Raw genomic sequence first — 16140 nt, 5'->3', positions numbered from 1 at the left:
GATGACTTCTCGGTGTAATGCCACCAGCAAGACACCTCTCCTTGAATGACTTTTCCTAGCACTTTCTTGGGAAGCTTTGCACTGAGTTTCAACTCTTGGCACCTTTCTGTGGATAGTTTATCCAAAGGGTAACTTTTTAGCAAGTTCTGCTAGAGTCATTTCTCAGTGACTTCAACATCCAGTGAACCATACTTACATTATGTCTGTCCTGTCAAGATCTGGATTTTAGTTCTTGTGCAGAGTACAGTAGATGCCTCTTCTTATTTCAGCCATAGAGGTAGTGGCTGCCCCTCTATCTGCTATTCTTATATTCTTCAGAGTTCTCTTTACTTCTTACTAGCCAATTCCTCATTACCTCAGGCCCTGTGATAGTTAATAATTTCTTATATTGAACTTTCCCTGATTAAGTTACTGTATGGATTCTGTCTCTTGATAGATGGTGACTAATACAGTTACTATATATCTTGGCATTGATCATTCTGTGTTAATTTTTCCAGAGACATGGTATGCTTTTTCAGTTTGTAGATGCAAGTTTTATTTTATTTCTGTAAAATTTTAATTTTATTTTTCCGTTACAGTTGACCAATATTATATTAGTTTCAGGAGTACAGAATAATGGCTATAGTGGCTATATTTTATGTAATATATGAAGTGAATTGCCTTGATAAATCTAGTACCCACATGGCATCCATACCTCATTATTGCAATATTTTTACTATATTTCCTATATGTACAGTTCTTTTGAATTATACTTTTAATATATTTTCATTAATTTTATTTCCATTCACACAGGAATATCAATTATATATACAGGTATACCTTGAAGATATTACAAGTTTGGTTCCAGACCACCACAATATCGTGATAAAGCGAGTCACACAAATTTTTGGTTTCCCAGTGCATATAAAAGTATGTTTATACTATACTATACTCTATTAAGGGTGCAATGGCATTATATCTAAAAAATGTACATACCTTAATTTAAAAAGACGTTATTGCTAAAAAATTCTAATCATCTGAGGCTTCAGCAAAGTCATAAACTTTTTGATGATGGAGAGTTTTGCTTTGATACTGATGGCTGCTGATTGATTAGGATGGTGGTTGCTAAAGGTAGGGGTGGCTGTGGAAATTTCTTTAAAAAAGTAATAATCAAATTTTGATTCATCAATTAATTATTCCTTTCATGAATGTCTTCTCTGTAGCATGTGATATTGTTTGATAACATGTTACCCATAGTAGAACTTCTTTCAAAATTGGAGTCAATCCTTTCAAACCCAGTTGCTGCTTTATCAACTAAGTTTATGTAATATTCTAAATCCTGTATTATCATTTTGGTAATCTTCTCAGCATTTTCACCAGGAGTAGATTTCATCTCAAGAACACTTTCTTTGCTCATCCATAAGAAGCAACTCCTCATTTATTAAAGTTTTATCATCAAATTGCAGCAACTCAGTCATCTTCAGACTCCATTTCTAATTCTAGTTCTCTTGCTATTTCCACCAAATTTGCAGTTAATTCCTCTACTGAAGTCTTGAACCCCTCAAAGACATCAATGAGGGTTGGAATCAACTTCATTCATATTCCTGTAAATGTTGATATTTTGACATCTTCCCATAAACAACAAAAGTTCTTAATGGCATTTAGAATAGTGAATTCTTCCCAGAAAGTTGACAATTTACTTTGCCCAGATCCATCAGAGGAATCACTATGGCAGTGATAGCCTTATGAAATACATTTCTTAAATAATCCTATCTAATAAAAGAGTAATATGCAGATTGACCATCACTCCAACACACAAGATGGCTGCCCCCATGTGGTCAAAGATCCTGCCCCCATGTGGACACAAGATGGCCACCACAAGATGGCCAGCAGGGAAGGGCAGTTGGGAGGGACCAGGCCTGCAAGGGAGGGCAGTTGGGGGTGATCAAGCCTGCAGGGGAGAGCAGTTGGGGGTGACCAGGCCTACAGGAGAGGGCAGTTAGGGGCAAACAGGCTGGCAGGGTAGTAGTTAGGCATCAATCAGGCTGGCAGGGGAGTGGTTAGGGGGTGATCAGGTTGGCAGGCAGAAGCCGTTATAGGCAATCAGGAAGGCAGGCAGGCAAGCAGTTGGGAGCCAGCAGTCCTGGATTGTGAGAGGGGTCCCAAATTGGAGAGGGTGCAGGCTGGCTGAGGGACACCACACCTTGCAAAAATTTCATGCACTGGGCCTCTAGTCCTATCTAATAAAAGAGTAATATGCAAATTAACACCACTCTGCTACAACCACAAGCCACGCCCACCAGCCAATCAGGAGCGAGTATGCAAACTAACCCAACCAAGATGGCTGTGGCCACAGAGTGAGCAGGAGGCTTGGGTTTCCCCAGCAATGGAGGAAGGCAAGCTTTCCACACACCCTGGCAGGCCCAGGCCTCCACTCAAGGCTACAAGTTTCAATTATAGAAGATAAATAAATCCCAGCAAAAATCACGGCAGCCACAGAGCTGGAGAGTGCAGGAGGCTTGAGTCGCCCCCAGCAATGGAGGAAGTCAAGCTTTCCGCACACCCTGGCAGGCCCAGGCCTCCACTCAAGGCTACAAAGTTTCAATTATAGAAGACAAATAAATCCCAACAAAAATGGCGGCAGCCACAGAGTGAGCAGGAGTCTTGGTTCCGCTCAAGGCTACAAAGTTTCAATTATAGAAGATAAATAAATCCCAGATACCAGAGCCTCTGCTTGGGTCACCGGGAGGTGTGGCTGGCCTGCAAACCACCACATGCCCCTCGCCCAGGCTGCCCCATGCCCCAAGGGAACCCCCACCCTGATCTGGGACACCCTTCAGGGCAAACCAGCTGGTGCCCACCCATGCACCAGGCCTCTATACTATCTAATAAAAGAGTAATATGCAAATTGACTGTCACTCCAACACACAAGATGGCTGTCCCCATGTGGTCAAAGATGACTGCCTCCATGTGGACACAAGATGGCCACCACAAGATGGCCAGCAGGGGAGGGTAGTTGGGAGGGACCAGGCCTGCAAGGGAGGGCAGTTGTGGGCGATCAGGTCATCAGGGGAGGGCAGTTTGGAGGGACCAGGCCTGCAAGGGAGGGCAGTTGGGGGATGATCAAAGCTACAGGGGAGGGCAGTTAGGGGTGACCAGGCTGGTAGAGGAGGGAAGTTGGGGGCAACTGGGCCTGCAGGGATGGGCAGTTGGGGGGTACCCAGGCCTGCAAGGGAGAGCAGTTGGGGGTGATCAGGCCTGCAGGGGAAGGCAGTTAGGGCCAAACAGGCTGGCAGGGGAGCAGTTAGGCATCAATCATGCTGGCAGGAGAGTGCTTAGGGGGTGATCAGGCTGGCAGGCAGAAGTGGTTAGGGGCAATCAGGAAGGCAGGCAGGCGAGCAGTTGGGAACCAGGAGTACTGGATTGTGAGAGGGATGTCTGGCTGCCTGTTTAGGTCTGATCCTACCAGGATTGGGCCTAAATGGGCAATCAGACACCTCTCGAGGGATCCCAGATTGGAGAGGGTGCAGTCTGGGCTTAGGGACACCCCCCTCCCCGTGCACGAATTTCGTGCACCGGGCCTCTAGTCTTAAATAATAAGACTTTAAAGTTGGAATTAATCTTTGATCCATGGGCTGCAAAATGGTGGTTGTGTTACCACATGAAAACCACATTAATATGATTGTACATCTCCATTAGAGCTCTTGTTTGACTAGGTGCATTGCAAATGAGAAGTATTATTTTGATGGGAATCTTTAATTTTTATTTTATTCTAGGGACATTTATTAAAGCTGGGGACAGTGAAATAAGTAAGGGTCTAGGATAACAGGAGAGGGACTAAATGAGGAAATGAGCCTAGGCTGCTTTGGCTTACTAAGAAGTCAGAGAAAAAGGGGCTTGGGGACAGGTTCAGGGGGGTTGCTTGGGAGGAACAGCCACTGCCCATTGCTACCCTGGTTTCAAGCCTTATGGGGTCCCATGGAGTTTAGGAGATGCATGCCTCTGGGAGAAGAAAAGGAAAAGGAGAGGGGAAAGGCACGGGCATGCTTCTGGAAGGGCGAGTGCGGGCTGGGACCTTTGTTTTCCGGCTGGGAGTTTAGGGGAGGTCTTAGGGATGATCTCAACAGAATATTCATTAGTGTTGTGCTGATGTGCCAAAATGCAATTTATCCCCTTAACTTCATCTGTCCTTGAGAGTGGTTCACAAAGGGTATTAATTGGATTTCTGCTGTCTCCCTGAGTAGGGTGATTTAAGCTATTTACCCTTTGGTTGGGGAGAAGAAGTGCAAATCATTTACTCTTAAGTGTCCTTGGTTTAGGGAAGACAGGATTTACTAGATGGCTGCAAACTGGTTGGCATCTAGATTTACTAGATGGTTGCAAATTGCTGTTTAACTATCTGTCTCAGTTTCCCTATTCCACTTGCCAAGGAATTTTCCTAGCTTCTTACTATCCTGCCTCATTCCCTCCTCAGACGCTTCCATCCTTGAAATTTTTTAGGGGTGATGAGGAAGGAGAGTGTTTTCAGTAACTTCTTCAGGCTGACAAGGGTCGTGGTCCCTGCCTACGTAGGCTATGGAAGTCTTTCCCTGCCTTATCTGAGAGGAACAAGGGAATGGGATCAGAGACTGGAACAGAGAGACTGTTAGATGATTCTTCCCAAGTAGGACTAGGCTGGAATATCTGAGGTATCATCATCTTGATATGGAATTGTTGTATCCCAGAGGTGACAAATTTGGTAAGAAAGTTAAAAAGGCATGGCCTAAAAATGAGAATTATAGTAACTAAAGTCTGAGGAAAGGTAAGAACCAGGTGATAGAGGGAGGGACCAACTTTACTGTAACCCAGATTAAGTTGGTGGAGGAGCTTCCCTGGAGGGAGGTGTGTCACACTTGTCTGAAGCCCTCTTGTCTACCCCATTCTTACTTCAAATTAGGCTGAGGGGAACACGCTAAGATCTCTCCTCTGAACAACGGTGGGCCTGTTCTGTTTGAACAATTTTGGCAGAAGAGGGAAAGAGGTTTTAAACGAAGCTACCCCATATTTCATGGACTCAACCAATTAGTCCTGACAAGTCAATCCAGCCAAACCTCAGGAATCTTTTTTTTTTTTTCTTTCTGAGCAGCAGATCTCAATAGTGGACTTAAGATATTCAGTGCACCATGTTGTAAACAGATGTGCTCTCATCCAGGCTTTATTATTCCTTTTATAGAACATCATTCTTAAGGGTCCTAGAGTTTTCAGAATGGCATATGAGTATGGCTTCAACTAAAGTCACCAGTTGCATTAGCCCTAATAAGAGAGTTAATCTGTCCTTGGAAGCTTTGAAGTCAGACGTTGACTTCTCTCTAGCTATGAAAGTCCTAGAGGCCATATTTTTCTAATATAAGGCTATTTCATCTACATAGAAAATCTGTTGTTGAGTGTAGCCACCTTCACTAGTTACCTTGGCCAGATCTTCTGGATAACTTATTGCAGCTTCTGCATTAGCACTTGCTTTTTACCTTTCACTTTTATGTCGTGGGGAGGGCTTCTTTCCTTATATTTCATGAACCAATCTCTGCTGCCTTTAAATGTTTCTTGTGCAGCTTCCTCACGTCTCTCAGCCTTCATAAAATGGAAATAGTTAAGGCCTTGCTCTGAATTAGGTTTAGGATTAAGGAAATGTTGTGTGGCAGGTTTGATCTTCCATCCGGACCACTAGAACTTTCTCCATATCAGTAATAAGGCTTGTCTGATTTCTTATAGTTTATACTAGTGGCCCGGTGCATGAAAATTCATACACTGGGTGGGGGGGGGGGGGGTCCCTCAGCCCGGCCTGCTCCCTCGCATAGTCCAGGAGCCTTCAGAGGATGTCCTACTGACTGCTTAGGCCCACTCCCTTAAGCCGCAGTCTGGCCTCCCTCTGTGGGAGTCAACCAGCTGATCAGGGGAAGGCGACACCCCCATCACACCTTTGCTGCTGCCGCTGCAGCTGCCTGAGCCTTGGCCCAGCCCTTGTTGCCTGAGCCTCAGGCCCTCACAGCAGCAGCCGCCATCCACGGCCTGCCTGAGTCTCGGGCAGCCGCTGTGGCTTTGTCCTGAAGCTGTCCACTCTAATTAGCATATTACCCTTTTATTAGTATAGATGTTCACTGGAGTAACACTTTTAATTTCCTTCAAGAACTTTTCCTTAGCATTCACAACTCAGCTAACTGGTATAAGAGGCCTATCTCAACTTTCCTCATTATACTCAATCATTTCTAGCTTTTGATTTAAAATGAGAGATGTACAACTCTTCTTTAATCTGAACACTTAGAGACTGTAAGTTATTAACTGACCTAATTTTAATATTGTATCTCAGGGAATTGGGAGGCCAGAGGGAGAGAGATGGGGAATAACTAATTGGTGGAGCATTCAGAACACAGACAACATTTATGGATTATGTTTGCTGTCTTAATGAGCTTGGTTTGTGGTTCCCCTAAATAATTACAATAGTAATATCAAAGATCAGTATAACAAATATAATAACAATGAAAAATTTGGAAATATTTTAAGTATTACCAAATGTGACAAATTGACATAAAGTGAGCAAATGCTGCTTAAAAACATGGCAGCGATAGACTTGCTCAATATGGAGTTGCCATAAACCAATTTGTAAAAAAACCACAATATCTGGGAAGCACAATAAAGCGAAGTGCAATAAAACAAGGTATGCCCATATGTAAAGTTGCATTTCCTCCATTTTCTTTACCTTTTTTTAGCTATCATTTTCACTTTGATCTTTAAATGATCTTTTGATCATTTTCACTTCAGTTTCTTAAAAAAATATATTATTCCATGTCTCTACATTTTTTTTTTTTTCATGACTTCTGGGGTCTTAAGTTTTGGAATGGATTTATTTTTCTTTCTCACTTCTTTAGTGCATTTGCAAGATTATCTTTAACTAATTGTGTTGTGTTACTATGTCTTCCTTGATTTTGCATAATTCTGTGTATGAAGTCCTATTTTATAGAAACATTTGTTTCACTAAGTGTTTTATACCTATGGTTTATATTTGGTTACAATTTTCATCTGTTACATGGAAACATTAACATGAATTTTCTTCATCAGTTATTTGTTTTCCATGCTCTTTTCTTCTGTGTTTTTTTTTAATTAATATGTTCATGTAAATCCTTTGCTAGCTCTTATTTAATTATAACACCAAAGAACTTCAGATATGTTCACAACACAGTCTATATCTTCCACCTTGCCTCATCATGAAACTGCTTTGTGTAAGTATGTGATTTCTCAAGCATCCCCTTCTCCCCCTTCTCTCTTGCTCTTCTCTGAGTGTGTCACTAACTTTGAATGATGAAGATTTTTTAACTTTTAAAAATATATATTTTTATTGATTTCAGAAATGAAGAAAGAGGGAGAGATAGAAACATCAATGATGAAAGAATCATTGATTGGCTGCCCCCTACTGGGAATCAAACCTGCAACCCGGGCATGTGCCCTTGACTGAAATCGAACCTGAGATCCTTCAGTCCGAAGGCCGATGATCTATCCACTAAGCCAGTGGTCGGCAAACTCATTAGTCAACAGCCAAATATCAACAGTACAACAATTGAAATTTCTTTTGAGAGCCAAATTTTTTAAACTTAAACTTCTTCTAACGCCACTTCTTCAAAATAGACTCACCCAGGCCATGGTATTTTGTGGAAGAGCCACACTCAAGGGGCCAAAGAGCCGCATGTGGCTCGAGAGCCGCAGTTTGCAGACCACGGCACTAAGCCAAATCAGCTAGGGCAGATTTTTTAACTTTTATTAATATGGTGGGAGCATTTCAGGCAGCGAAGTTCCCTGTTAATGTAGAAATAGATTTATGGGTTGCAAGGCCCTTTCATGTTCTCTGCAATCTAAGTTCTTTTTGTCTTGATTCTTCCTTCTCTCACTAATGGCTGCATTTTCTGTGTTTTACTATGATCTGCATTGTCTGCTATAATTAGGCCCTGGGTCAATGGGAAGATTATTTAAATCTCCTAGTGGAAATTGTCACTTCCTGTTTGATGTATAAACTGAGTATGTGATCCCCCAACGTGTGACAAGAAGATAAGCCCCCTAACCAGCATTGACCTCGTCTGCATATCTTAAAGAAACTCAGGAAAGAGTGGAGGAGATATTAGTATTTAAATATTTCCAGCTTCAGGTTATATACTAGATTGTATTGCTTCCTCCAGGTATCAGTTGAACTTTAACAGAAACATTCTGGTGAAATTCTTAATACAAAGGAATGACTCTAGATGGTGAAATTTTAGACTTCTTAGCAGGTTATTATTAAAAATATTTTGATAAGGATGGGCATTTGTGTGTCATTTTATTAAAGATGTGGGCAGTCATCCATTTGTAAGTACAGGGAACCAAAGTCTAAGGGCTGGGGTTTTCCTCCCTTAAATTGACAGGATAGGAAAAGACTGTGAGGGAAATGTTCCATAAGAGAAGGAAATAAAATATAGTACAACAAGGAGAGGCTATGGAAAAGCCATGTAAGCAGGTTCATTGTTGCCTAGCAGCAGTAATGACACTTCTAGGAAACTCTAGTCCTTGGACTTTACAGCCTCTGGAAGAGTTACAAAGGTATTATGCTGATAAGTAATTGAAAAGGCTGTTTTATAAAGAGGCCATTTTTGTGTGTTCTTTTAGATTCCTGACACACAATGTAGGTTTAATAAATAGTACATTAAATGTTATCCCTAGGGAAAAATTGCATTTTAGATATCCATTTTCTCTGCCACAGGAAAAAAATGTGAAACTAAGGCCAGAGTTTATATGGCAGTCCCAGATGTACGTTTAGCCTGGTGCTGCAGTATTAATGGTAAGTGTCTTCTGTTTTAGGAAAATCAAAACAGTCCTCTCAGAGATCATTTTCAGACTTGCACAATATTCTGTTTAAACTCACTTTAAAGAGTATATACACTGGTATGTGGGTGATTGTGGAAGAGAAAAAAACTTGAGGTTTAAAGTACCAGAGGATTGAGGATTAAAAATAGTGGCAGAGTAAATGGATGCTGCACGAACATGCTCCCAGAAACCAATTGGTATTACAACTAAAATACAGAAAAACTTCCCGCATAATCAACAGAAAACTTGTAGGAGAGAACCCTGATACCTGAGGACCGAAAGTGCAGACTGCGTAGAGGCTGGCATGAGAGGCAGAGGCGCAAAAGGTGCAATGGGCCCCCAAGAACAGCAACTGAAGTCCTGGAGAGATATCTCAGCTGTGCGGAGTTGCCACTGAGAACTCTGGGATCTAATCCCCAAGCTGGGACCCCCAGCAGAGAGCACCAAAACTGAGGAGGGCACCCATGTAACATCTGGATATGAAAAGCAGCAGGATGCTGTCTGCCTGGGAGTAACAGCTGAAAATTCAGGCACCCTCTTAAAGGACAACACATAAAATTCTCTGTGGAGCCACCCACCTTGTGCTCCAGCAGAGGGAGGGTGAAGTGGACTGTAGCTGTGAGAGCAGAAGTCAGGACTGGGGACTTGGGGTATAGAGCTCAGAAGGCAGACACCCCAAGTTTCTTGAGCTGAGTCATTCCCTCTCGCAACGGAGTACATCTTTCCCACATAGACATTTGCCTTGCCTTGGGGGAAGACAATTGACATTCCCTATTGGAAAATAACTTGCTCTGAGGCCACTTATGAGGTTAAAAATAACAGTTAGCCTCCAGGCAGAAGCAACTGCTCCACTGGTTGGAAAAAACTCTCACCACACCTGAAGACAATTGCCTGGGGAGCAATTCAAGTCAGAATCCTGTCAGTCTTTAGGCAGAGGAGGTCTCTGGAGGCTTTGAGTCTATGCCTGATATAATTAGTCAGAAATATCCTTTAACACTATCCTGGAAACAAATTGAGAGGTGTAGAGCAAGCATGTCAAACTCGTGGCTGGCCTCGAGTTTGACATGCTTGGTGTAGAGGATCTACCTAATACATAGTCACAAACCCAAACAGAAAGCCAAAATGAGGAGACAAAGAAACAACCTCCAAATGAAAGAACTAGAGAATTCTCCAGAAGAAGGGATAAATGAAGCAGAGATAAGAAATTTATCTGAAACAGAGTTCAGAGTAATGATGGTAAAGATGCTCAACAGCATAAAAAAAGATATCCTATATAATAAAGGGGTAATATGCAAATTAACCCACATGCCATCACTGGATGGCTTATGCCCACAGCAGAAGCGGGATTCCCATAACACAAGATGGCTGCGCCCACAGCGGAGGTGGAGTTCCCGTAATGAGTGATCAGCAGGGACATGAGGCTGTGTGGCACTGAGCTGGGGCGGGGGACCTGAGGTTGCATGCCCCACCCAGCAGGGCTTGACTGGGGCCCTCAGGCCATGCCCCACGCCTGGTGGGGCTTGACGGGGGACCTCAAGGCATGCCCCTCATTCCAGTGCTGGTGCGCCAGGGGACCTGAGGCTGTGCCTGAGGGTGTGCCGGGGAACCTGAGGCTGTGCCCCCCTGCCCAGCGGGGCTTGACAGGGTGAGGCTGGCTGGGTCTGGATCTTGCCCGATGGGGGTGGGGCTGGCTGGGTATGGGTCTCTCATGATTTCGAGGTGCGTGTGGGTGGGTGGGGACTTTACTCTGGGTCCCATGGCATGCCCCAGACTCTGACAGGAGGAAGATTTTCATACACATTTTACTAATTTTCTTTCATCTCTGACACTTCTATTATAGAGAAAGGGCAAATAGCAATATTAAAATATTTCCTTTAATTCCCTTTTAATGTGCACAAATTTCGTGCACCAGGCCACTAGTAGTAACTATAAAAAAAGAACAGTCTGAGATAAAGAATGACATAACACATTAAAGAACACAGCAGATTAGGGGAAGCTGAGGATCGAATCAGTGAATTAGAAGACAGAGTTGAAAATATCACTCAATCAGAGAACCAAAAAGAAAAAACAATTAAAAACAGGAGGACAGTTTAAGGGAGCTGTGGGACAATGTGAAATGTAACAATATTAAGATAGCAGATGTGCCAGAAGAGGCAGAAAGGGAGAAAGGCATAAAGAAAGTGTTTGAAGAAATAATGGCAGAAAACTTCCCTAACCTGGTAAAGGAAAAAGTCACACAAGTTCAGGAGGCACAGAGAACCCCAAAAAGAAGAACTCAAACAGGCCCATGCCCAGACACATCATAATTAAAATGCCAAAAATTAAAGACAAAGAGAGAATCTTAAAGGCAGCAAGAGAAAAGAAAAACTGTTATCTACAAAGGAGTTCCTATAAGGCTGACATCTGATTTCTCATCAGAAACTCCACAGGCCAGAGGGAATGGCATGAAATACTCAAGGTAATGGAAAGCAAGGATCTGAGAACAAGATTACTATATCCAGCAAGGCTATCATTCAAAATAGATGGTCAAATAAAGGGCTTCCCAGACAAAAATAAGGCTAAAGGAGTACATCACTATCAAGCCAGAATTATAAGAAATGCTAAAGGGATTGCTGTAATGAGAAGAGGAAAGAGAGAGAGAAACCCAGCCATTCAGAATTAAAATGGCAATAAATAATAACCCTATCAATAATAACCCTAAATGTAAATGGATTAAATGCTCTAATCAAAAGGTGTAGGGTAGCTGAATGGATACAAAAATATGACCCAACTACTAGTATATGCTATCTCCAAGCGACCCACCTCATAACAAAAGACACACTCAAAATGAGAGTGAAGGGCTGGAAAAAATTTTCCATGCAAATGGAAAAGAAAAAAAAAAAAAGCTGGAGTAGCAATACTCGTATCTGACAAAATCGACTTCAAAATGAAGGCCATCACAAGAGGCAACAAAGGTTACTACATAATACTAAAGGGATTGATCCAACAAGAGGATATTACCCTGGTAAACATATGTGCACCCTACATAGGGCACCTACCAGTAAATATATATATATATATATATATCTTCTAGAAGACTTTAACGGAGAGATTGACAAAAATACAGTCATAGTAGGAGACTTTAACACCCATTTGACTTCACTGGATAGATATTCCAGACAAAAACTTAACAAGGAACAGAGACTCTAAAGTACATACTTGATCAGATAGATTTAATTGACATTTATACAACACTTCACCCGAACACAGCAGATTCTATGTTCTTCTCAAGTGCACATGGATCATTCACAAAGATAGACCACATGTTAGGACACAAAACAAGTCTCTACAAGTTCAAGAATATTGAAATCATATCAAAAACACTTTCTCTCATGGGAGAGGTGACCCGGGTGTGATTAATATCAGTAATGCAAACAAGGGTCACGATGCTGCATCCTCCGTGCAAGTCATACTCCACATTTCAGTTACACAAGCTCTAAAGCTGAACTCTGTTACTTATGAAAAAGCAACAACAACAACAGACAGGCAAAAACACCAATAAGCATTCTGGAAGCTGCATTTTAGATTGACAAGTAAGAGATCTGGGGTACTCAGTTTGGTGGAGAAAGAGCACTTACTTTTACTATATATTTTTTGGTACTATTTATTTCTCTACATGTAATACTACATCAAACAATTTCTTATAACTTGTATACACATCTTTATAAATAGTAGTATGATTAGTAAAAAATAAAATAAATAAAGTACCAGAGGATTAGACTTCATTAGCTATTACGTCAGTAGGACCTAGAAGATTGTGCAGAAAATGATTTCCATACATGAAACAAGATATAACATATTTTTTGTACAAGATTTAACACATCTTGTGAGGAGCAGACCTGTTACCTCTGGATGAATGTGGCTGTGTAATTTGTGTGGCCTAATACAAAATGAAAATGTAGAGCCCCTGGAAGAGTTACAGCAGAGCACTAAACCAAGTGGTGCTGGGTTCTTCTAAGTGCAGGGCACTGTGTGACTAAAGAGATCTCTCTCACACACACACACACACACACACACACACACACACACACACGCAGGAAGCCAGCCCTTCCTGGGGCTGTGCTTGCACGGGATGCCTGGGAGGTATTCTAATCATCCAGATTTCTACTCATTTTCATCCTTATTCTGCTACTGATGTCTGTCATTCTATCTTGTACACTAATACCCTCTACCTGGTAAGATACAATAGCCCCTAAATTGTCAGCCATTCTAATCTCTTTGGATATGAGTTTTGTAGATTCTCACAGCCAAGAGCAGGTTTGATATATGGCAGGATGGAGGGAAACCAGGAGTGTGAGAGAACGGTGGGAGAACATAGGAGACTGTCAGAGCATGAGGATCTGAATACCTGTAGAAGGAGGTGTCCTATTTAGGGTGGAGTCTCTGAAATGGCCTAGTAGGAAGGGGTTGAAGAAAAAGAGATTTTATGTTTTACATGGGTTTTATTTTATGGTAGTTCTTTTCAGATTAAGAAATTGGTGGGGACTGAATTGCTAATTTAGGTGATTTTGGGTGTCTGTGTGGACATGTTAGGGAACTATAAGCTAGAGGGATAAAGGATGAAAGGAATCACTCTAGTCTGCAATTGTTGGGTTCTTTTTTTATGCCTCTACAGGTCCTCTAGTTGTTTACTCACTGTCATGCCAGGCCACTCAAAGATGGTTCCTGAGAAAAGTTTTTACCCTGCCTTATATTCAGTAATCTGCTCATTACTTCAAAGCAGAGGTTGGAAGTTTTCTGGTTTTGTTTTTTAAGTTTATCTTTATTGTTGAAAGTATTACAGATGTCTCCTTCTTTTCCCATTGACCCCTTCTAGCCTCTTTCTGCCCCCCGACCCTGGGCACTGACCTCACTATTGTCAGTGTATAATCTGTTATGCATATCTATATATATGAAACCCTAATATGCAAATAGATCAAATGGATAATCCAGGATAATCTTTCTACTCTAAGGTCAGCTGATCAGCAACTTTACTTTCCTGTGCAACCTTAATTTCCCTTTGCCTTATAAACTATTATATTCACAGGTTTGGAGAGTAGGATCTGGACATTCACGGGGACTGTTATTCTGCCTACCACACTGCTATGCTCATTTGACTTGGTAGTTATAGGAATATTAGAGGCCTGGTGCATGAAATTCGTTCATGGGTGGGGAGGGGTCTCTTCAGCCCAGCCTGCACCTTCTCCAATCTAGGACCCCTCGGAGGATGTCTGACTGCTGGTAAACTGGCAGTCAGACATCCCTCTCACAATCCTGGACCGCTCGCTCCTAATCGCTCACCTGCCTGCCTGCCTGGTTGCCCCAAACTGCCCGCCCCTGCCTGCCTGATTGCCCCTCACTGCCTTTGCGTGCCTGCCTGATCGCTCCTAACTGCTCCCCCCCGCCCCCCGCTGGCCTGGTAACCCCACGCAGCCTGCTGTTCAGCCGTTTGGTCGTCCCTCACTAACCCCCCTGCCGGCCTGGTCATAGGCAGCCATCTTGTGAGGTTGTGATGGTCAATTTGCATACTACCTCTTTATTATATAGGAAAATGTAACAACATTGATATTATGAATTACTATAGTTATATTAAAGTTCATTTAAGATATTGGCTGGACAAAATATTTTCATGTGTTTCAAGATGAAATAAATTAAAAACTCATCTCTGTCAAAATTTGATATTGCTAATTTGTTTTTTTGTGTTTAAATATTAACCATTCAGTGTCTTTTTCATTGTGATTTTATTTTGTGGAACTAGGTAGCCTTTATTTTATTTTATTTTTAAAATTTTATTTTTCAATTACAGTTTACATTCTGTATTATTTTGTGTGTTTTTAGGAATATAGCCTAGTGGTTAGAGAATCATATAATTTACTAAGTGGTCCCCCTGATATTTCAAGTATCCACCAGGCACTGTACATAGTTATTACAATATTATTGACTATATTCCCTATGCCGTGATTTATATCACATTGACTATTTTTCGACTACCAGTTTGTACTTCTTTAAAAAAATTTTTTTTAAATTGATTTCAGAGAGGAAGGGAGAGGAAGAGAGAGAGATAAACATTAATGATGAGAAAGAATCATGGATTGGCTGTCTCTTGCAAGGCCCACACTGGGTATTGGGCCCGCAACCAGGGCATGTGCCCTAACCAGAAATCAAACATTGACTTCCTGGTTCATAGGTCGATGCTCAACCACTGAGCCACTCCAGCCAGGCCCAGTTTGTACTTCTTAATCCCTTCACATTTTCACCCAGTCCCCCAATGTCCCTCCACTTTGGTAACCATTAGTCTGATCTCTGTATCTATGTATCTCATTATGATTTTCATTTTCCTGAAGACTAATGAGGGTGAATACCTTTCAATGTGTTCACTGGATATTCATATATATTATATTGTAAAGGATGTACTTAAACATGCTATTCATTTTTAAAAATTGCATCATGTCTGAATTGAGTTGTATGAGTTGATGTTATGTCAACCTACCTAAGCTAGAATTACTCTTCCCAGGATTCCCTTTCCTGCATAGTTCTGGTTAGGGTGGCCCACTAGAGAAAATTTGCAGATGTGAAGCAGCAGACTTCTTTTTATTTGTAGCAGGTTGAAGCAAGGCAGGAGGGAGGCACTCTTGGAGATCACACACATTTTGTTGCTTATTTGTTGGCAGCAGTTGATTTGTAGCTTCTTTTTGTCTTTTTCAGGCAGACTTTCTCTTTATCGTGCACTAAATCCTGGGCCAGGTGCATGTTTGTCTTCTGTTATTGGTTGAATTATGACCCTGCAAAGAAGATATGTTAGAGTCCTAACCGTCAGTACCTCAAATTGGGCCTCACTTGGAGGTAGGTTTTTGTAAAATTTGAATTTATTGGGGTGACATTGATTTGTAAAACCATACAGGTTACAAATATACAGCTCAATAAAAAATCATCTGCACACTGCTTTGTGCTCCCATCACCCCAAGCAAAGTCTCTTTCATCCCCATTTCTACCCCCTTGCCCACCTCCCCTATCCCCACCCCTGCACACTGCTTTGTGCTCCCATCACCCCAAGCAAAGTCTCTTTCATCCCCATTTCTACCCCCTTGCCCACCTCCCCTATCCCCACCCTCTTTCCCTCTGGCTATCACCACTCTGTTATCTATGTTTTTGTGTGATATATGTATGTATATGTGTGTGTGTGTATTTATTTTTATTTATTTTTGCATAATTCTTTCACCTTCTTTCATCCACTCCCCCAACCCCCCGCCCCTCTGACAGCTGTTAGTTTGTTTCTTGTGT

This window comes from Eptesicus fuscus, chromosome 10 (genome assembly GCF_027574615.1).
Source record: "Eptesicus fuscus isolate TK198812 chromosome 10, DD_ASM_mEF_20220401, whole genome shotgun sequence".
Taxonomy (NCBI): Eukaryota; Metazoa; Chordata; class Mammalia; order Chiroptera; family Vespertilionidae; genus Eptesicus; species Eptesicus fuscus.
Note: the sequence above shows the minus strand (reverse complement) of the source record.